Here is a 23,728-nt window from a genome sequence, read left to right as displayed (position 1 = left end):
GGTTTGATTAATGCCCGTTCTGTGATTAAACACGCCCTTGAAATTAATGAATTAATTCAGCCAAGTTGGACTGCCTTTTTGTTACGGAAACCTGGGTCAGAGAGGATTCTGACCCGGATTTCTTAATTGCTTCGCCTCCTGGCTATTCCTTTGTTAGATATGATAGAGAAGGGAAAAGAGGAGGTGGGCTTGCCGTTATTTAAAAAAATGTTTTAAGCTGTTCCTTATTGGAACTTAGTGCAGCCCCCAGATCTGTGAAGGTATCTACTTTAAGATTAAAGTTCAGAATAGTCTGGTTATTGATGGCCTACTTATTTATAGCCCGCCTGGCCCCACAAATGCTTTTTTGGCAGCCTGGCCATCAATGTTGGAACCTCTGCTTCGAGTTAAGAATGCTGTGATATTAGGTGACTTCAATCTTCACTTAGATGACCTATCCGATCCTATCTTGGTGGATTTTACCAGCTACATGCAGAGCTTGGATTAGCATTTTGGAGATATTGCTCCTTCGCACACGGCTGGCCATATGCTGGATGCCATTTTTACAAGATCAGGATTGATATCTAGGAATGATAATAGGGAGGTAGATTGGTCTGACCACTTTTTATTATCTTTTATGCTTTCTCTGCTGCCTCCTTTACCGAAACCCCCTCCCAGCTTTGTCCAAAAAAGACCATGGCACAAAATCACCAAATTTAGTTTTCCTCAGGCCCTGAAAGTGGGCTGGGCCCAGGCTAAGCTCGCAGGAGGCTCTCAGCTTGAGATTTTTGACCATAGCTTGGAAAGGGCCATCGATACGCTCGCACCACAAGCTGTGATAATGCCCAAAGTTCGTCGAGTTCAATCGGCTCCTTGGTTCTCGGAGGAGTTGAAAGATCTCCAAAGAATTTATCGTAGGCAGGAGCGTAAATGGCTACTGAATAAATCCCTTTTAGAAAGAGCTAAACTCAGGGTAGCCCTGGGGAAGTATAAAGCAGCCATTAAGTTAGCGAAAACTTCGCATTTTTCTAAAGTAATTAGAGGAGCTTGGAATTCATCTAAGGAACTGTTTAATACAGTTCGGGCCTTGACATCCTCTTCGCCTACAGTCTCACCATTAGAAAATTGTCCTCAATTCTGTCAGTCTGTGGCAGATTTTTTTAACACTAAAATTACTAATTTGCTGACGGATTTCAGCCCTCCCCTCCTGGATTTAGAGGGAAATGCTTCTTCAGGTCAGGTTGAACCAGGCCATACTCTAGATAGCTTTCAATCTCTCTCTGCCGACAAAATGTGTGATCTGCTTATGACATTAAAATCAGGTGCTCCTACGGATCTCTGTCCACCTCGTATCTTAAAGTTAGCTCCTCAGCTGGTGGCCTAGGCCTTAGAGCCAGTATTTGCAGAGGTTTTCCAGGAAGGGATTTTTCCGGATGTTTGGAAGCAGGCTACGGTGATTCCTCTCATTAAAAAAACAGGAAAGGACGCTGCGGACCTTCCTAATCTTCGCCCTATTTCACTTCTGCCGGGTTTGGCCAAAATGCTAGAAAAACACCTTAATCATGAGTTATCTACTTTTCTTCAGGAGAATGGCAAGTTGGATCCATCTCAGCATGGCTTTCGTGGTGCTCATAGCACGGAAACAGCACTTATTTCTAATTCTGACATTATTAGTCGCAGAGGCGATTTGGGAGAAGGTTCGATTCTGGTTTTGCTAGATTTGTCAGCAGCTTTTGACACTATCTCCCCTATTATTCTGCTTAATCGTCTGCTCCAGGCTGGAGTGAGAGGAAAGGCCTGGCAGCTTCTTAGCTCCTTTCTTGTGGACAGAATAATCATGGTGGCCTGTGGTGACCACCGGGCCTCCTCTTTCCATCTTCCATGTGGTGTTCCGCAGGGGTCTTCTCTCAGTCCGACGCTTTTTAACCTGTATATGCCGCCTCTGGCCAATCTGGTACGTTCATTTGGTTGCCAGATTATCTCATATGCAGATGATATGCAGGTGATTGTGCCCGTTTCTTGTAACTGGGAGGACAGTAAGGAGAATTTTCAATGCTGCATGACAGCAATTAATGATTAGATGGCCAGTAATTGGCTCAAACTTAACGGGGATAAGATGGTGATTATGTGCTTTGGGTGTAAAAACTCCCCTGGGACAACAGTTGGTGGCCCTCGGCGTGCAGGGGTTGCCCGTCACCCGTGCCCGTCGCAAAAAATTTAGGGATTATTTTTGACGACACACTCTCCTTTAAGTTACAGATCAATCATATAGTTAAGATCTGTTTTTGGATACTAAAAACACTTAAGAAAATTTTACATCTTTTAGAGGATGACTTCAGGCGGCCGGTGGTGCTTGCGCTAGTCACTTCTAGACTTGACTATTGTAGTTCATTGCTGCTCAATGTGAATAAATCTTCTTTAGACAAATTACAGTCTATTCAGAACGCGGCAGCACGCTTAACTTTGAATCTCCCTCAGTTTTCATCAGCTAGTAGATGTGTGTCATCCTTACACTGGCTCCCGATTAAGAAGAGAATCATTTTTAAAACACTCTGCCTTACCCATAAAGCATTACAGTCAGAGGGATGCGATTATTTGAAGTCTATGCTGTATCCTTATCTACCACCAAGACATTTGAGATCCTCTTCCAAATTTATGATCAAGGTGCCTCGTTGTAACAAGGCCAGATGGGGAGACCGGGCCTTTACGGTGGAAGCAGCCAAGCTTTGGAATGGCCTGCCCCTTTCTCTCCGTCAAATGTCAATTCACCTGGCCTTTAGGAAGAGCCTTAAAACCTGGCTTTTTGCAAATTAGTCTTTGCTAGGGTAGCTTGTGCAGTTTTCCTCTGTCTCCGGTTTGTCTAGCGCTTCGATGCTTCGGCCGGAATGCGCTCTATAAATAAACCAATACAATAATATACAACATGCTGGATAATCCAGAAGCGAGAGAAAGGGTAACCAGTAGTGGACCAAGAACTGGAACAGTAGGAGTAATCTACTTCAACAAAAGTAATCCAAACTTTACCACCACGTCACCCAGAGTCCTTGTGCTAAATTCTCTCCATTTGGATGACTGCTGGCTCCCAACAGGCATCCATTTTCGTTGTGCATACGATTCTACTAATGTGGCCCATAGCTCAGTACCCTGGCATCGGTTACTACATAAGAAGCTGGAGTGCTCCAATGGTACCACTACAGCAATATCAGAAAAATCCAACCGCTCCACACGGTGAAGGGGTAGAAGGACAAGAAGCAGATAATCATTATCCTGTTATTCAGGGTGCCTCCTTTCTTGTAAATGATAAAGGACACCAAGTAAACCCAAGTTCATAATGCCAGGAACACCTAGGATGACGTAGCCCAGGCCTTTCAATCAGTCCTTCACAGGTGCTATTTGTTGGTGTAGTAAAGCACTCGGATAACTCTGGAGCCTCCTCGCCCAGCAGTATGGAACAATCACTGTATTTCAGTGTTGTATTACATTTTGCTTTAATGAATTTCAGCACTCTGAACGACCACCAGAAAGAATGAAGGCGCATGGATTACCTAGCCAGCCATCTAAATATGGAAGCAGCATGACACAGCAAACCCACCAAAGGAGCCACTAGTTGAGTAAAGACCCTCGGAGCATTCCTTAGCCCAGTGGTTCCCAAACTTTTTCGACCCGTGGCTCCCATGACCTATTGGCCATTGGCTGCGGCTCCCTGTTATGTCACTTTTTTTGACGGGTGGGGGGATGTAAGCCAGTATTTGGGAGCACTTCCATTTTCCTTCCTAAAAAATAATTTGGATGAAGCTGATAAAGGGCTTCTGCGATAGGGACTTGTCTTTAGTGGCTTGGAGTATGCACTGCCAGTAATCTGCTGCTGAAGGTCAGTGCACAACATTTTTATCACACTCTTTCTGCCTGCCATTGCGCTTTCTCCTTGTTCCTGGCAAGTAAAAAAAAAAAAAGCACATTAGTATTTTTGATCTCAGATCCTCCAGCACCACACTTGGAAGTCCCATATATGACAATAGACCTGATTCAGGCCTCAAGGGGAGAAATACATTCTCCCGATTCTTATTTTTTCAATTTCCCGCTTTCCTCTTAAATGTTGACATTTTTGTAATTTCATGATTACCCTCTTTTCTTGAGTAGCTGCAGAACACTGACAGAAGTGACACTCTATCATTGTCCTGATTGGGCCTGACCATGCCTAAATGGACATACTCTTTATTTATTAGGCAAGACGTCATGTGCTAGTCCAAACCACTCCAGACGCTGACAGCTGTGGCTTCCATAATATCCCCACATGGCATTCCCAGATGGGTTACTCAGGGCTGCAAATGCACATTGCAAAACCCTAACAAGTTTGATTTTTGCACTGTGATTCTTTCTTTATCATACTACCGTACGGCTCTGTTCCAAACATAACATCTTTATAATGGAGCCGTATGGTAGTATGAAAGAGAAAGAGTCGCAGTGCTAACAGTGCTTAATTTGAGCCAGTGCTTTCCGCAGGGATTAATTTGAGCAGGTGGTTTCCGGTTTTCTGCATCAGACATTTAGGAAGAGCAAAAGATACCTATGGGAAACGTGGAGGAAGAGAAACTAAAAAGCATCACTAAGGGAGAAAGTAGAAAGCTGCATGAGTGAGCTGAAGGAGTAGGGAGTGGCTGTAAATGGATTAAAGAGGCCCGAGAAGGATCGCACATTTAAATGCAGCATCCGCTTGTTTCAAAAGAGAACTTTCATCACCATCACATTTTTATCTACAAATTAAGCACTGGGTATACAGTGGGGGGCACAGCACTTATTTTTAAGGACTGGCACTTAGGCCCATATTTATGAAACGTTTGTGCTACATTTGCATTATTTTGTGACGCAAAAATGATGCGCAGACTTACAAAATATACTTATATTTTGTGAGTTTGTGCTGCTTTTGCATAAAAAATGACGCAAATGCGGCACAAACTTTTCATAAATATGGGCCTTAGTTTTCTGCATCAGGCATTTACTGTGAGCAAAGGCACATATGGGAAGGATGAAGAAAAAGAAGGACGTAAAAGCTCCACATTGGGAGACAGATGCATTAGTGAGCTGAAGGGGCAGGGAGAGGCTGTAAATGGATTGAAGAGGCCCAAAATGGCTTTAGGATTACTGCTGCCTCAATATTCTGTGCATGCATATTTAACTGCAGCAGCCACATGTTTCAGAGGAGAGCTTTCAGGCATGTTTTTATTTATAAATATTTAAACACTGAGTGGAAACAAATCAAACTTGATGGGTTTTACAATTTACTATGTAACATTGCAAAACCCTAACAAGTTTGATTTATTTCCACTGTGATTCTTTCTTTTTAATACTACTCTTCGGCTCCATTCTAAACGTAACTTGTCCTTAGAATGGAGCCGTACATTAGTATGAAACAGAAAGAATTGCAGTGCAGATAAATCAAACTTGTTAGGTTTTTGCAATGTTATGATGTCTATTGTAAAATCCATCAAGTTTGATTTGTTTCCACTGCAAGTCTTTCTCTGTCATACTACCATGCAGCTTTGTTAGCTGTACCGTAGTATGAAAGAGAGACTCGCAGTGAAAACAAATCAAACTTGATGGGTTTTACACTTTACAACATAACATTGCAAAACCCTAACAAGTTCGATTTATTTCCACTGTGATTCTTTCGTTTTCATACTCCTGTAAAGCCTCATTCTAAATGTGATGTATTTTTAGAATGGGGCCCTACGGTAGTGTGAAAATGAAAGCATTTCAGTGTTCCTTAGAAGTGTGCGGCGCCCCTGGTGAGTTCTGATGGCGCACCAGGGAGCCACTGCGCACACTTTGGGAAACACTGCCTTAGCCTGAAAGGCAGAAAAATAAACTAGTATCACGGCCACACAGAAGAACTGGAGAAATTTTAAGTTAGGATCCCATATTAGTATATGACGATAGGCATTATTGTAATTGCATTTATATAGTGCTTAATACCCCGGACACGGTGTTGAAGCACTTTTTTAGCGAGTACCACGCTATTCTGGAATCCAAAAGGATGAGTGGTGGATTAATGTAGGGAAATATGAGTTAATTTGTGTGGTGGACATGTGAGTCTGTTAGTTGGTTGAATAGAATAATGGAGGAACAGAAGAGGGAAGAATCTAAAAAGCGTTAATTGGGATATCATAGTAGTATGTTGAGGTCTGGAATGAGTCAAAGGAGACACACATGAGGGAAGAATTTAGAAGGGTGTACTCAACAGAGACATTGCTTTGGTGATATTAGAAAGTACCCATGGATCTGTCACTGCTGGTGCCTAGTAAGTCAGGAACACACATATTTGTAGCAACAGAGGGGCCAACCAGCCAGAATACTTGCTTCTTATTGTCCAAAGAAATGGGAAAGTGAAATTTCTGGGATTTTGGGGCTTGCCATAAGTAGAGAAAGAAGAAGAATTCACAGACTGAGATTTTAAAGATTGTTGTTTAAATTACTTTTATTTTGATTTTCTTTGAAAAGGAAAAGCATACCCTGTTTTCTGTTCTTGAATGCCTGTCTCACTATATCGTCCAACTTTGCTCCAAACAGAGATTTCTCCTTGAATAGCTTATGAAACAATAAAGACTTTTGGGCTGTACCCGTATTCCACTCCCACAACCAAATATTAAATTAGGTAGCAACTGTCTAATCTTCGATGAAGGCTGCTTTACTGATGGATATAAAAGCCACACCAGTGAGGTAATCCACCTTTAGCTCTATCTTTGCTAGAATCTCAGAATAGTCTTGTTCTTCTAACATAAAGTCAAAGAGATTAGCAAAATTCTTTATCATTGAGTTCACCGCATAGGCTGCATATACTCCTCCCCTTCAAAGAAAGGTTAGATTCTAGGTATACCCTTTTCAAGGGGGTATCCACTTTAAAATCCTGAGTCTTTTGGAGTTAGCTTGTTGCCTGCCATAGACATCTTCCAACCAGATTTGGCCACATAGAAGCCACAGGAATGCAGTCTCCAAGGCCAAGTTCGTCACCATCCACCAAATACATTTGTGCCATAAATTTGGACAAAATGAGTTTCTTCGGATCCTTCCATTCAGATTGAACGACCCCCAACATATGAATCAGCAAAAAATATCCTCCTTTGGGGGATCCTGAAGCAAATGTAATTCTGCTATCTTTAACATGTCTCAGTATATTTACTCATTCTTTAGACATGTGCCAGGTTTGAACAGAAGCCCCATCATCCATTTATTTTTCACAGTACTGATGTGGGAGCCCTACATGATGTGGCTTCCAAGAGGCTAATGTTGCTTCCCCTACTTGTTATATCATGACCTGTAACTCACTGTGAATGCCAGGCAGAATCCCCAGAACTCGCTCTGGAGACTGTTATTTACCTAGCAATAGAAACCTCCGAGTAGCTCTTAATTTTGACCTACAGTGGCGAGCTTTCCTTCCCTCTACCGTTTATTGCATACACATGTATGAGCACATACTGTCTAGACATTGTGGTGTGTCAGAATCCTCTCACACCAAATCCAGGCTTTCTGGTGATTGCTGTGCAGAGATTAGAAAAAGCAATTTTGGAAGATATTCTAAACCAAAGAAAAACTTAATCATCATCACATTCTTACACCTCCTCTTTGCGTGGAAAACATAGCACCAGCAGCGTAATCCAGAACTCAGCATCCTCCTATCGACCTTGGTGCCTGACTTCAAATTCAGAACACTCCCCATACTATCCAACATTTTGTGGGTGACTTCCAGCTCGACGTATGGGCACCCAGACCCAAACAACTGCTCCTTCCGATTTCCACACTTTTGGGTCTGTCAACTGACAGGCAAACATATCAAGTGCATTCTCTTCTTTGAGGATATGGGGTAGGAGGAAGCCTGACCATTGTAGAGACAAGAGCAGTTATTGAAAGAGAAGAAGGACTTCTGAATTGGATGGCATGGGATTCTGGGGTCAGTCAGTGAGGCAACATTTTATGTCTGGACCTGAGGCTCAGATTATGCTTCTCAGTCTTTACTGCAAAATTTTCAGCAGCCGAACATTGAACACATTGAACTACATTAACCATATAATCAGCCACCAATCAGGTCACACAGAACCCTGTCATAGCCCAATCACTGAACACACCTCCTCTTTTTTAATGTCAATCTCAATTTCTTTCTGACAGGTATTGAATTATTGAACTTTATTGCTGGATATTATATGGCTACTGAGGTTATGCCAACGTTAGATTGACAAGCTAGCACCCCTCCTGTTTCATTCTAGGTTCATTGATGCGCCCACAACTCCTGCGCGGTCTGCATTGTCTCAAGCAGCTGCACTCCACTTTCTACTCCTGTTGCTTTGTGGGTGCGTACCCTCCCCCCCTGCACGGTCACCCTCACTCCGTAAAAGCCACTATAGTTTGATCTTCAAATGTCTGCTTCACTCCTGAAAACCATAGACTGTACCTAATAGCGGCACTTTGATCTGTGAGACTTGGACACAAAGTTTAATTTTTCTAGCTACATTGCCCGTAAGGTTGTAAATTTTTGGGATACATGCACCCTACCCGAGAAGCCTAAGGCAAGGTGGTATGGCCTCTAAGCCTTCCATTATCCAATTTTTTGGGGTTGCCGCCTCCCCCATCCCCCCCATTACACTTGGTATGCCCCCCACTCTACTCCTAGTATATATTGGGATGTATAATTCTACTCGGCTATGGATCAATTGGGAGCCCACTCCAGTAATCACTATGACCCTTATAATGAAGAGGAGTTCTACATGGGGGAAAAACTAGCTGGGCTCTTGATAACTCAATCCACCAGTCAATAAATCCCTCACCCTAGACCTTTAACCCTTCACCAGGCAGGTAGGCAACATTGCTGAAGGTGTGTTTACCCCCCTCCCACAATTGCTGTTGATCTCCTTAATCCCACCCCTGGGTCATCATGGGACTCAACCTAGTCAAGACACAGGCAAGTGACCCCACTCTGATGTCCTTGCACGATTATCCAAGTCCTTCATGATGGACAACATAGACAGTACACCCTTGGGGTGAGACCCCTCACAGTCCAACCCCTCTCCTGAACCTCCTGATGTTCCTGACTCCTCAGATCTAGCAGGATTCCCCCCCCCCCCCCCCCCCCCAACCTGACCCTATTCCTGCTAAGAAGCAGACAGCTTCTCCTCCCATCTCCTAGCCCTGGCTCCCGAGATTCCCTGATAGGAGATTTATTATCCTTTGACCCGGATAATTCACCCTTGCTCCTTACTCATTTGTCCAAAAATTCCAGACTTTATGCAGTCACACTTACTCAAGGACTTTGACGTGTTGTTCACATTTCACACCAAATGCCCACGTCCTTCTTTGGATGGCAAGGTTGCAGAGACATCTGAGATGGACCCTAGTAGGAAAACGTTTCTCCAAAAGTTTTCCAGAGACACAAACAAGGTGTTGATGGGGCTTGGAGGTCTTGTCAAGACCACCTCCTTGATGTTTCTAGCCCTGCAGCAAAAATCCTCTAGACGGCTGTTGATGCTAAGGACTCCGGTAAGCCCATTGATCCTTTTTACTTTTTCTGGTTGGGCCCAACGTGCCACCTGCCAACTTGGCAGCAGCAACTGTTCACTGTCTACTAAGCAGAGGAAGTCTATTCTGATGAGAATCGACCTAAAGTTGACAAACTAGCCTCGTCCAAGGCTGGCACCATTGCAAATAGCTTGCTGTTTTCTGTCCCTTTAATAAGGACCTAGGAAAGTCTGTCCACTAATTTAAAGCCCTTGACAGAGCCAAATCCTTAATTAAAAAGGTGCTACAGACTAGACTTTTTTTTTTTTTGCAGGGGCTGGGTGTTATAGGGTCTTTTTACCAAGGTTCTCAGTGCTCCTTTGATGAAAGACCCTGATCTGTTTGGCAAGACTGCAGCAGAGGTTCTCCTGGTATGCTCGTATTACAAAAGAGGTAGACAGGGCACCATTCCAGCAACTTAAGTGGATTCCTGGTGTCCCCTACAGATGAGCTTGATAACTTAATTGGAGAGTGGCGAATCAGTCAGTTTCTTTCCAGTTGATCAAGGATAACTCAAGATGCTTGGGTCCTTCAGGTGGGTTAAGGATATCACATAGAGTTTTATAGCTCCCTCCCCCCCCCCCCCCCAAGCAATTTTGTCACAGTTAACTGTCTTTTTCCCTTCCAGGGCAAACCGTCATACATGAGTATATTTAGACCCTCTTGACAAAAGGGTGCCATTGTTCACTGCCATCAACATCCCCAGGCCTTCTACAGCACCATAGGCCAGAAGTAGCAAAGAGGTTTACCCATTCTGTGTCTATGGAAAAATGTTTTGGTACATCTGGCCTCATATTTCTGGTTCCAAAGCAGGGTGTGGGTTACAGATTGGTCCTCAACCTGAAATATTTCAGCTGTTGGATCCACTACTGCTCTTTCCTCCAATTCCAGAATCAATGGTTCGAGTACTCTGCTCTCCCCTTTGGCCTCTGTGATGCTATTAATTGTGTTTGATCAATGACTTTGTGTTTTACCACTGCTCATATTAGTTGCTCAATGTTCACCAGTAGCACATTATGGGGGTCATTCTGACCTCGGCGGTCGGTGATAAAGCGGCGGCCAACCCGCCAACAGGCTGGCGGTTCAAAAAATGGAATTCTGACCCTGGCGGGAACCGCCAATAGAGCCCGCCACTTTAACACGGCGGGACAGACAAACAGCGCGGCGGTCACCGCCAACAGGCAGGCGCCAGACAATGTACTGCCCACCCTATCACAACGATAAAAACACGGCGGAAACAGACTACGAACGGGAAAACGCTCACCTCTATACACTCCACGAGGACGGAGGACAGCATGGAGCCCGAATTACACATCCTACCCGCTCTCGTCTACCTGCTCATCTACCACGAGTACGAACTCCGGCGCAGACGACAACGGTGAGTACCGCACCTACGACACAGGGGAGGGGGGGAGGAGGAAGGGTTACGGGCACACACATACGCATCACACCCACCCCCCAACTATCTACAAACCAATGCAGAGCACCAAGTCAAAGTGACCCCACCCATACCCCCCGGAATAACGAAAAGATATGATTAAAGTGAGAAACAACATTTATGTAAAAAATAGGTTCATTGAAGACGTGGTAAAATAGGAAACTGAAGCAAAAAATGTCAAATGTAAACATTGCGTGACCGAGAAATAGAGGCAGAAAGTCCCGCACAGTCACAGAAATTGCAAATGTCCGTGGGCCAAAGTGTATCAACACATGGGCAAAGCCCACACAGGAGACCTGAGTCCGTTGGAGAGAACACTGCAGGGGCATCAGATGACAAAACTACAGGCACCTCAAGGGGAAGGGAAGGGGGGGCACCACAGCCACATGAGTCCACGACGCCAGATCCAAGAAGGGGCCACCATGCCCACTGTTCAATCCTGGGGAGTGCAAAGCCACAGTCTCTCAAGTCTCTACAGTGGGTGGCTTGCCCACTGTCATATCCTGGGGAGTGCAAAGCCACAGTCTCTCAAGTCTCTACAGTGGGTGGCTTGCCCACTGTACCATCCTGGGGAGTGCAAAGCCACAGTCCATAAAGTGGATAACAGTCTCCACAGGCAATGCGGGAGGCAGGGTGGCCCGAGTGCAGCGTGAACATTAGCACGACACAGAACCGGCACAGTCATTGGGCCAGCGGTGCTTGAGACGGCGGGGCCCAGCTGAGCGGTGCTTGACAGGAAGGGCCCAGCGGAGCGGTGCTTGAGACGGCGGGGCCCAGAGGAGCAGTGCTTGAGAAGGCGGGGCCCAGCGGAGCGGTGCTTGACAGGAAGGGCCCAGCGGAGCGGTGCTTGACAGGAAGGGCCCAGAGGAGCGGTGCTTGACAGGAAGGGCCCAGAGGAGCGGTGCTTGACAGGAAGGGCCCAGCGGAGCGGTGCTTGAGACGGCGGGGCCCAGCGGAGCGGTGCTTGACAGGAAGGGCCCAGAGGAGCGGTGCTTGAGACGGCGGGGCCCAGCGGAGCGGTGCTTGACAGGAAGGGCCCAGCGGAGCGGTGCTTGAGATGGCGGGGCCCAGCGGAGCGGTGCTTGAGACGGCGGGGCCCAGCGGAGCGGTGCTTGAGACGGCGGGGCCCAGCGGAGCGGTGCTTGAGACGGCGGGGCCCAGCGGAGCGGTGATTGACAGGAAGGGCCCAGCGGAGCGGTGCTTGAGACGGCGGGGCCCAGCGGAGCGGTGCTTGACAGGAAGGGCCCAGCGGAGCGGTGCTTGAGACGGCGGGGCCCAGCGGAGCGGTGCTTGAGACGGCGGGGCCCAGCGGAGCGGTGCTTGAGACGGCGGGGCCCAGCGGAGCGGTGCTTGACAGGAAGGGCCCAGCGGAGCGGTGCTTGAGACGGCGGGGCCCAGCGGAGCGGTGCTTGAGACGGCGGGGCCCAGCGGAGCGGTGCTTGACAGGAAGGGTCCAGCGGAGCGGAGCCTGTCTTGGCGGGGCCCTCTTCAGCGGTGCCTTCCTGCACGGCGGGGCCCTCTTCAGCGGTGCCTTCCTGCACGGCGGGGCCCTCTTCAGCGGTGCCTTCCTGCACGGCGGGGCCCTCTTCAGCAGTGCTTTCCTGCACGGCGGGGCCCTCTTCAGCGGTGCCTTCCTGCACGGTGGGGCCCTCTTCAGCGGTGCCTTCCTGCACGGCGGGCCCTCTTCAGTGGTGCTTGTCCTGTAATTCCAGGGAGTCAGACCTGGGCAGGACTCCCTGCTCAGTCGCCCTCCGACCGTGCAGTTGCTGGACCCTTCGGGGACGGTGTCCTGGGCCCTTGGGTGTCCTCCCTCACACCCGGGACCCATCCTGTGGGGCCCTCCTGGTCCGCGCTCCTGCTGCCTGACTTCTCCGCCCTGCTGCCCTTGCCCTCCTTCGCTGTGGCTCTCTAGGCCTTGCCTCCCCTGGATGTTGTGGCAGGTGAAGTGTCCGAACTTTGGTCCTTGGGGGCAGCCGTGGCACTCCTCCCGCGGCGGGCCCTCACTTTCCGGGTCCTCTTTCTAGGGGGGGGGCTAGCTGTCCCCTTGCTGCTGACCGATGTCTCACTGCTGGCAAAGGGGGGACTCCAAAATCCATGGACTACGCTGACACGTGAACCCGGGCTGGTGGTGGCTGAAGTGCTCTTGGGACTCTTAGCAGATGGAGGGGGTGGGTCAGGTGAGGGAAAGAGGTCAAGATTGGAGAGGTAAAACTTTTTAGGACCAAGGTAAACGGTAGGTGCAGTGGTTATGGGAGTGGAGGAAGAGGAGGTGGTTGTAGGAGAGTCAGGTGTGCTGTCCTTGGGTGAAGGTGCATGGGCTGCAGGCTGTCGTGAGGTGGTTGGCTGTTGGGTGGGTGGCTGCCTGCGTTTGTGTGTCTTGGAAGAGGGGGTGACAGACACAGTGGGAGAGGACACAGGGGACGTGTAAATGGCAGTGGGGGTGGTGACTGCACGTGTGCGGACTGTACTGGAGGGTGTGCTGGTGGTGGAAGTACTGGCTGTTGGTGGTGTGCATGCAGGCGTGAGTGTAGACGTCACAGGGAGGGAGGAGGGAGACGAGGAGGTGGGGGACACAGAGGTGGTAGTGGCTGTTGGCATGTCTGCATCTGGGTGTTGCTTAGGTGAATGTTTGTGTGATCTGTGGTGCTTATGTCTGGATGAGCTGCCCTTGGGTGTTGAGGTGTGTGCAGGCTGGTCTGATGGTGTGGATGGGATAGGCAGAGGAACAGGAGACAGAGACAGGCTGGAGGCAGTTAGAAGAGGGAGGCTGGAAACAGGGACAATGGCTGCCGTCAGTGCTGAGGCCAGAGAATTGAACGATCGTTGATGGGCAGACTGACCCGAATGAATGCCCTCCAGGTATGCATTGCTACGATGCACCTCCCTCTCTACCCCCTGGATGGCATTCAAAAGGGTAGTCTGCCCAACAATGATGGTCCTCAGGAGGTCAATGACCTCCTCACTGAGGGCAGCTGGGGTAACAGGGGCAGGGGCTGAGGTGCCTAGGGCGAAGGAATTGCCCGCCTTCTTGGGCGAGCGGGCACGGAGCGTAGGCTGAGGGGCTGCTGGGAGGGCGGAGCTGGTGCGCTGGGTGGCGGCTGTACCTGTAGAGGCGGGGGGCACGGATGTTGCCGCCACCGCTAGGGAGCTCCCATCCGAGGACGTGTCGGTGTCGCTGGTTTCACCACAGCACCCCGTTGTGAAGCTCCCCTCGCCCTCCGTATCACTGGTGGCCTCGGTGTCTGTGCCATGGCCCACCGGGGCCTTGTGAGTCGCAGCTCCCTCGTGCTCCGGTGCCAAGTCTCCTCCGCCTGATGATGCTGAAGCACACATGCACAAGAAGATAAAGAAAAAGGGTGGGGGGAGACATAATAAAAGGTTGAGTACATGCATTGTCAACACCGTTGGCGGAGAGGACAGACACAGGAGCCTCATGCACTAAGCCGCGCAATCGGGGTACACTACTGAGTACTTGTGACTGGGCCAACAGGTCTAGGGACAACAAACGCGCACATGGGTGATGCAGGACCATGGCTAGCTGTACCTGTCACCGTACAGAGGTGGGGGGCGGGGGCACAGGGACATGGCTAAAGGAGAGGAATACAATACAGAAAGCGCCCTGGCCTAATGTCACCCACAGCCCTCCTCCCCCACCCAGGCACCTCCACTGCGCGTGAAGATAGCTGAATGTGCTGGTACTCACCCCCTTGTGTCTGCTGTGATGTCACGCGCCCATCCAAATCGGGGTAGGCCACCGCCAGGATCAGGGGGGTCAGGGGGATCAGGGTACGACTGGCACCCCTCCTAGGTTGGGAGGCCATCCCCAGCAGTGACTCGGCGGTCTTCCTGGTCCCGCGGCGGATGTCCTCCCACCTCTTGCGGCAGTGGGTGCCCCCTCTGTTGTGGACCCCCAGGGTCCGGACTTCCTTGGCGATGGCACGCCAAATGTCGATCTGACCTATTTGACATGTACAGGGTGGAAATTGAAATATCATAAATTTTCCGCATGATAGATGCGATTGTCCCCCCCTCCCCAACCTTGCCATGTGGCACATGCTCTCTCTGTCGTGCCTTGCACTCGTCATTGTCCCCCCACCCCACCATCTTACATCCACCATACACAACCCAGGTATAGCCCATTCAACGTGCACACAGTGTACTTACATGTTGGTCTGGAGGACCGTAGAGTCGCGCATACTGGGGCAGGACCTCATCCACAAGTTTCTCCAACTCTTCTGTAGTGAAGGCAGGGGCCCTTTCCCCAGTCGCAGCAGCCATTGTATCTCCCAGACCGAGGTCACAGCAGCACTTGCAGTATAGGTCCTCTCCTGTGGATGATCAGGTCTCGAGTGATTAACCAGATAGAAAATGGCGCCGCCGCGGTGCGTTCCGCGACCGCCGGCGCAGCTAGTCATTGGCTCGTGAAACCCATAGGGCTCGATGTTAACCAATGCGGCTTTGCGCCGCAGTCTTCGACCGCCTACCGCCACGGTGTGTCACGCCAGCGCATTGACCTCACATCCCACTGTCACACTTCTCAGGTCAGGCAGCCGCCATTACAAGGGACCACAGGGCTTAATTACTACTGCGTCACACAGGCCTAGGCCTTGCATTGCCACTCATACAAGCCATTCAATGCATTGAAAATCATGTACTGTGCAAGCTGTAGTTACGTACCTGTGGGTTTCTTGACTCTGTGCTCCATGTTGTCCTTCCTAGGCACCGTCCGCTGGGACTTGCGAGGAGAAGGATGAATCCTCCCGTGTACCGACCGCTGGTGGACCTGTCGACAATGGAGGAACGTCATATTATACTTCACTACCGACTTGACCGAGCCACTATACATGAACTGTGTGCCCAGCTGGAGCCAGCACTGATGTCCCCCATCCGCCAACCCACAGGAATTCCCCCTCTGGTGCAGGTTCTGTCAGTCCTCCATTTTTTGGCAAGTGGGTCTTTTCAGACAACAGTGGCCATGTCATCAGGGATGTCTCAGCCTATGTTTTCTAAGATTTTGTCCAGAGTGTTGTCTGCCCTGACGAAATACATGCGGAGCTACATTATTTTCCCTGAGGAGGTTGATTTGGCCACTGTGAAGGCTGACTTCTATGCCCTTGGACATATCCCCAACATCATTGGTGCCATTGATGGGACCCATGTGGCCTTAGTACCCCCAAAAGACGATGAGCAGGTGTACAGAAACAGGAAAAGTTACCATTCGATGAATGTCCAGGTGGTCTGTTTGGCTGACCAGTACATCTCCCATGTAAATGCCATGTTCCCTGGGTCAGTGCATGACGCGTATGTTATGCGAAATAGCAGCATCCCTTATGTTATGGAACAGCTACAGAGACACCATGTGTGGCTAATAGGTGACTCTGGTTACCCCAACCTGTCTTGGCTACTGCCCCCAGTGAGGAATCCCCGGACCAGGGCAGAGGAACGGTACAATGAGGCCCATGGGCGATCTAGGAGGATCATAGAAAGGACCTTCGGCCTCCTGAAGGCCAGGTTTAGGTGCCTGCATATGACAGGGGGATCCCTAATGTACTCACCGAAGAAGGTGTGCCAGATCATCGTGGCCTGCTGTATGCTTCACAATCTTGCATTGCGACGCCAGGTGCCTTTTCTGCAGGAGGATGGTCCAGATGGTGGTGTTGTAGCAGCTGTGGAGCCTGTGGAGAGTGAAGAGGAGGAAGATGACGGGGACGACACGGACAACAGGGACACGGTCATACAACAGTATTTTCAGTAGCACCCAGGTAAGAATCCCCCACGGCATTTTACATTTACTTCTGGCCTCCTGCATCTCTACTTTCTGTGTTTCCCCCCAGTTCCTTTCAACTGAATTGTGACTTTCCCTTGGCTTTTCAGAACTGTATGACCCACTGCGTGACTTCTGGTTTGTTCGGACATGGAGTAAAACAAATTGACATTGGTATGTTGTCATCACAATGTAACTGTACATTTTTGAACCGTTATGTGTAATACATTTGTTAAGAATACAAACAGACTCCTGAGTGTTTCAAGTGCAATGAGTGATTTATTTAAAGTGCTACATATAGGTCCATGATAGTAAAACGGTGATGGGTGGGGGTGGAGTGATGTCCATGGCAGAGTCCAGTTCTCGGTCGCACAGGTGCATTGTCCATATGCCTGTGGAAGGATGGAGCAGGGGCAGTTCAAGGTTGGACAGGGTGACGATGTGGGACAGTGGAATGACATCCGGGGGGATCTTAGGCTGGCGGGGGTCTTGGCATCCTACTCTGTCTTCCTTTGTGATCTCAGGCTCCTCTTGCGGGGTGGTTGATCTTCAGCAGGAGGTGGGGTTCTGGTGGCCCGTCGTTGTGTGGGGGCCTCCTGTCCACTAGCGCCGGCGGAGGTGGTAGGCTGTTCCTGGTCCGGGCTGGTGACGGGCCCTTTGGGGTGCCACATGGTCCCGCAATGTGGTGACTATTAGGTTCAGGGCCTGGACGATGTTCCTGAGCTCCTCTCTGTACCCCATGTACCGTTCCTCCTGCTGTGCCTGGATCTCCTGGAACCTGGCCATTACCGTCGCCATCGTCTCCTGGGAGCGGTGGTATGCTCCCATGATGGTGGTGAGGGCCTCTTGGAGAGTCGGTTCCCTGGGCCTGTCCTCCCCCCCCTGTCGCACTGCAGCCCTCCCAGTTGCCCTGTTTCCCCGGGCCTCTGTCCCCTGGACGGTGTGCCCACTACAACTGCCCCCAGGTCCCTGTTGTTGGGGTGGTGGGTCAGCCTGGGTGCCCTGTAGTGGCGGACACACCGCTGATTGACCTGTCCTGGAGACAGAGCCATGGGCCCGCTGGGTGGGAGTGGTGCTGATATTCCCAGAGGGGGTTAGGTCTGCTGTGGCCTGTGTCTGTGTGTGGGGAACCAACTGTCCAGAGGTCCCCGATGGTCCGGGCTGGTCATCAGGTTCCAGGTCGACAGAGCTGCTGTCCTCACTGCGGGCCTGTTCTGGGGGTGGGATGGACATATCTGGACCCTCCTGGCCGGTGTATTGGCGTTCGGGCCCTGCAGGGGTGAAAGAGTATGGTTATTGCTTCTGTGTGTTCCATGGTGTGCGATTTGTGGGTGCCCTTGTCCCCCAGTGCTGGCATTCCCTTGTGGCAGGAGTTGTGAGGGTGGTTTGTGGGGGATGGGTATGTGCAGTGGTCATGCATAGGTGATGGGTGTCCATGGTTTGTGTTGGCATTCAGGGTTTGGTTTTGGGTTGGGTGGGTTGTGCTGGTGAGACATTGGCAGGGAGGCTGTGTGCTGGGGGGTTGGGGGTGAGGGTGGGGGTGTGGGTTGGCATGCTGGTGGTTGGGGGGGGGCGGGGGGGGAGTAGTTGAGACTAGACTTACCAGAGTCCATTCCTCCGCCTACTCCAGCGAGGCCCGCAGGATGCAGGATGTTAAGGACCTCTTGCTCCCATGCTGTGAATTCGGGAGGGGTGGGTGGTGGTCCGCCGCCAGTCCTCTGCACAGCGATGTTGTGTCTGGAGACCATCGACCGGACCTTCCCCCGTAGGTCGTTCCAGCGCTTTCTGATGTCTTCACGGTTTCGGGGATGCTGTCCCACAGCGTTGACCCTGTCGACAATCCTCTGCCATAGCTCCGCCTTCCTGGCTATTGTGGTGTGTTGCACCTGTGTGCCGAAGAGCTGGGGCTCTACCCTTATGATTTCCTCCACCATGACCCGGAGTTCTTGGTCCGAAAACCTGGGGTGTCTTTGGGGTGCCATGGGGTGGTGTGGATGAGGTGTGGGGTGGTGTTTGCGGTGATGTGAGTGGTGGTGTGTGGTGATGTGTGCGTAGATGTGGTGTGGTTGATGATGTTGGGTTCCTGTGTGTGTTGGGGTTTTCGATTGCTGTGCTCGCTCGCTCTCTCTCTCTCGCCTTCTCTCCGATTTCCAACTAGTGGGGGTTTGTGGGTGATGTGGGTGTGTGTTTTATAGTTGCTTGGATGTGTGGGGGTGGTGTTTGTATGTGTATCAGGTGTGTGTATTTCAAATTGTCCAATGTGGCTGGGTTTTGGAGCTGGGTGTGTATTTTGACCGCGGCGGTGTGTACCGCCAATGGAATACCGCGGTTGAATGACCGCCGCGTGGATTCGTGGGTTGTAATGGCATGGGCGTGTTTGTGTTGGCGTGGCGATGGAGGTTTGGTCATCTCCAGTTTATCGCTGCCCGCTGATGAGGCGGCCTTCCGTGGATGTCGGGTTTTTGGCGGCTTGGCAGTTGTTGGTCAGAATGACCGTGGCGGGTTACCGCGGCCGCGGCGGTAGAATGGCGGTCTTCTGACCGGCGGTAAGTGCCTTTTACCGCCGAGGTCAGAATGACCCCCTATATGTTTTGTTCAGTTTAGCTGCCTATTGGCTTTGACATGGCATTAGACATTACATTCTGTATTCAGTTAAGCTGCCTATTGGCTTTGACATGACATTAGACATTACATTTGATATTTAGGTTAGCTGCTATTGGCTTTAACGTGGGTTAGACATTGCAGTTGAGACATTGCAGATGAGCTGTGTTTTTCCAAGCTGTGTTTTTCCACATGGTGGACCAAGCAGTGTTTTTCATACCAGACCTTAGCTGATAAGAGCACGTAGATTTTGTGTTTACCTCGCAATCCAGTCTGAGAGCGAGTGAGCTCGGGAGAATTGGCCACTCTCCAAGGTTCTTCGCTTCTCACACTGAGTTTGCTTTTAAGGATGACTCTGGGCTACAGCAGGGGTAGATTGAATCTGCTTGACTTCAGACAGGAACGGAGACGTCAGTTGCCTGTCTCCCGTTTGGGTAGAAAATCTCTTTTTCGCAGTTGACTGGAGTCATCAACTTGCAGACTCCAGAAAGATGAAGCTGAATATAGGCCCTACAGCCTTGCCCATACAGTGATGAATTTTGACTTTTAGGCTTTGCTTTGAAGTTATGCTGTAATATAATCACATACATTTGCTGTGTACATTGCAACTGAGAAGTACTTTGATATATTTTGCTTTCATTGCTGCGACTACTTTTGAACGTGTGTTTCCAATCTACTAATTTCGTCTCTCAGGAACCTTGCGGTGAAGAAATAATAACAATAAATGTCTTCTTTAAACTCAGAAGTGCATTCCAGAGAGGTTCTGTAAGCTCAGTTATGAGATAAGAGCAAGAAAGCAGAACATTTTGTCGTTAGTCGTCAGTCTGGGAGTCAAATTGGAGTTTCGAAGTGCACTATTTAAAAGTGTAATTGTTTTTTGTTGTTTAGAGAATTACAGAAGCACGGCAGACCATGTTTGAAAATGTATGTGAAGTTAAACTGCCTTATGGAGCTGTGAGAAACATGATTTCTTGTTTATCAGGACTGTATGAGTCTTCGAATGAGTGCTGTGATAAAGCATATTTAGAAAATATGTCTTTTGAAAGAAATGATGTTCCTTTTGTTCTTGACAGAAGGGTTTGGATACTTTTATCTGCTTACAGAAAAATGCAGGAGAGATGTAGGCAGTTAGAACATGAAAATAAGAATTTACGTGAGCAAATTAGCCAGAACACATTAATGCAAGATAATGCTGAAATCTATAAAACTGCTGTTTTAGAAGAATCTGGCTTTTCCCATTCCAGTAATGAAGGGGGTTAAGACAGCTGTTGGCCAGTCTGAGCCTCCGTGTGAGCTAAACACCCCTCAGTTTTTGGCAGTTGAAGAGCATTCCTTAACTGATAACACTGAGAACAGAGCTCAGAATGTTATTTACAGATCGCTTCTGCAAAGAAAAATTAATTCAGACATGGCAGAAGTACTATCGCAAAATGTGCAGTTACTGGCACAAGTAAAACAAAAGATTTTAGAGTTTCTTACTGTTTGCACTAAGCAAAAGACACCGAGTTTCATGAGCTTGTTTGATTTTTGGAAACAGTATAGCCCTCATCTAAGTAAAATGCTTACACTTTGGTATAAAGTAACTAGAAAAAAACATGGCCAGCTGCGCGCTTCAATGAAATAATTCAGACTTTAGGTTTCTGAGCAGTGCAAGAGGGAAACACTGACTTACATGTAAATCAGGAACAGGGGAGGACAAGAGTGCCCCTGGAACTTTGGAGTATGAAACCTGAAATATCAAGCATGCAGTGGGTGATGAGTTCACCTAATTTTCCCAGTTTAGGACAGGCACAGGAGGCTAGTATCATACACTGGATCTGGTACATGCAAGACAGGGCTAGAGTCACTGCAGCCCTACATGAACAGGTGTCACAAGCCCCTTTTCAGGATGTGGAGAGGGTGCAGGGAGTACCACAGGTAAAAGAGTCACCAGTGAAATTGAGTGCACCATTTTAATTTGTCTCCCCTGAGAATAAAAAGCGTGTGTGTTTGACTAATGATTACAATCCAGTTACTGAAATTTGTTTGTCTAGCACAGGAGAAGGAACAGCGTTGTACAATGTGTGTCAGACTTTAAAGCAAGAGCTGCTTGAGATGTGTCATTTTTACACTGATTCTTGGTTCACTGCCAATGGTTTAGCCGTTTGGTTTTCCACATGGCTTGTATATAACTGGTTCAATTTCCTTGCAGATGTTAAAGAGAAAAATTCAGAGAGAGAAGTGTACACCCAGAATTCTGACTTAGTAGGGATGGCTAAGTGGGTGCACCAGAAATGTGGACAGCTGGGAGAAAAAGCCACTTACAGGTGGGCAGGGATTAGAGAGATGTACATTCCCCTAGATTTGATAAAAACTGTGATTGTGCCTATTTGTCAGCATGCACAACAGCAATCTGTCCCACAAACAGTCAAAGATCAGTTGGAGAGAGGAAAGTTACCTGGACAGATATGGCAAATCGATCAGGTTTTAGGGGGAGTGATTGCTGCAGATTACCAAGGAGAAATCAAAATTATGCTGAGAACTAGAAAATAATCTGATTCATTCATACAAATTGGAGACTGAATGGCCCAACTTGTCAAAAGTGCAGTGAATGGAGGTTTGTTAAAGAAGGAGTCTGCCCCAGCCCTTCTGACAGGGCAAGGAAAGGGAAGCTGTGGTACAGCAGATAAAAACCTCAGTGCTGAGATGTGGGTTGAATCCCCAAATGACCCTCCAGAACCTGGAAAAATCATAACAAAGGGCCCCAAAAACGTCCTGCTGATTATAAAACAGGGAAAGGAGGAAGGGCACTTTTCAGATGACAAATGTTATTTGCAAGAAAAGTCATACTTTTTTCTTTTGCAGATCCTACCACGTTTCGCCACTGTCCATGAGTGTGCTGTGTGGTCTCCCTTCGGGTGTGTGCATGCGGGGTCGGGGAAGAGACCGAACCCCCAACCTGAACCTGATTGAGTAAAGTACAAACCCCATGGATCCATTTTGCGCAACTGGCGCCTTCAGTTCAAGTTCAACTTGTTTGATTACGTTCTTCCACTGGAACTAAGCAACCTTAACAGTTAACTGTCTGTGTTTTTTCGTGTGGAACTCTGACTTTCGCCAGCAGACCTTTCAGGTGGACCGTGAACCTTTACATGAGTAGAACTCATGCTACATCAAATTGCTATTTTAGAGACACTATTATCTCATTCAGAGTATATAAGTTTCAGTCTTTTCTGTGTAGATGTATCTCATGTGAAAGGTTATGAGATCAATATGTTAATCCACTTCCATTGCTTTACAGTGATTGCTTTTATCATTCAAATCTGATTTGCTTATAATGTTTTTTGTGTTGATATTAGTTGTTTTTGTTTGAAATAAAAGGTATGAAACAAAAATTAATTGGTCATAGGGTGGAATGTGATGCTATTAATTGTGTTTGAAAAATGACTTTGTGTTTCACCACTGCGCATATTAGTTGCTCAATGTTCACCAGTAGCACATAATATGTTTTGTTCAGTTTAGCTGCCTATTGGCTTTGATATGGCATTAGACATTACATTCTGTATTCAGTTTAGCTTTGACATGACATTAGACATTACATTTGATATTTAGGTTAGCTGCCTATTGGCTTTAACGTGGGGTTAGGCATTGCAGTTGAGACATTGCAGATGAGCTGTGTTTTTCCAAGCTGTATTTTTCCACATGTTGGACCAAGCAGTGTTTTTCATACCAGACCTTAGCTGATAAGAGCACGTAGATTTTGTGTTTATCTCGCAATCCAGTCTGAGAGCGAGTGAGCTCGGGAGAATTGGCCACTCTCCAAGGTTCTTCGGTTCTCACACCGAGTTTGCTTTTAAGGATGACTCTAGGCTACAGCAGGGGTAGATTGAATCTGCTTGACTTCAGACAGGAACGGAGACGTCAGTTGCCTGTCTCCCGTTTGGGTAGAAAATCACTTTCTCGCAGTTGACCGGAGTCATCAACTTGCAGACCCCAGAAAGATGAAGCTGAATATAGGCCCTACAGCCTTGCCCATACTGTGATGAATTTTGACTTTTATGCTTTGCTTTGAAGTTATGCTATAATGTAATCACATATATTTGCTGTGTACATTGCAACTGAGAAGTACTTTGATATATTTTGCTTTCATTGCTACGACTACTTTTGAATGTGTGCTTCCAATCTACTAATTTCGTCTCTCAGGAACCTTGCGGTGAAGAAATAATACCAATAAATGTCTTCTTTAAACTCAGAAGTGCATTCCAGAGAGGTTCTGTAAGCTCGGTTATGAGATAAGAGCAAGAAAGCAGAACAGCCTCTAATCCACTTCTTAGGGGTTTCACCAGGTTAACAAGACCAGTGGTGGAGTGCTTGAGAGCTCAGGTGGTCTGCCTTCCTTTTAATTTATCTGGACGATTTGCTCC

The 23,728-nt window shown here is 48.4% G+C and overlaps 1 protein-coding gene across 1 annotated transcript in view; it reads left to right on the top strand.

Annotated features, from left to right (window-relative positions):
• The window catches only part of NAT9 (N-acetyltransferase 9), a 75,546-nt gene that overhangs the window by 3,831 nt on the left and 47,987 nt on the right, over positions 1–23,728 (top strand). The window lies entirely within an intron of this gene.

The sequence above is a fragment of the Pleurodeles waltl genome, chromosome 7 (assembly GCF_031143425.1).
Source record: "Pleurodeles waltl isolate 20211129_DDA chromosome 7, aPleWal1.hap1.20221129, whole genome shotgun sequence".
Classification (NCBI taxonomy): domain Eukaryota; kingdom Metazoa; phylum Chordata; class Amphibia; order Caudata; family Salamandridae; genus Pleurodeles; species Pleurodeles waltl.
Note: the sequence above shows the minus strand (reverse complement) of the source record. Positions and strands in the feature narration are given on the sequence as shown.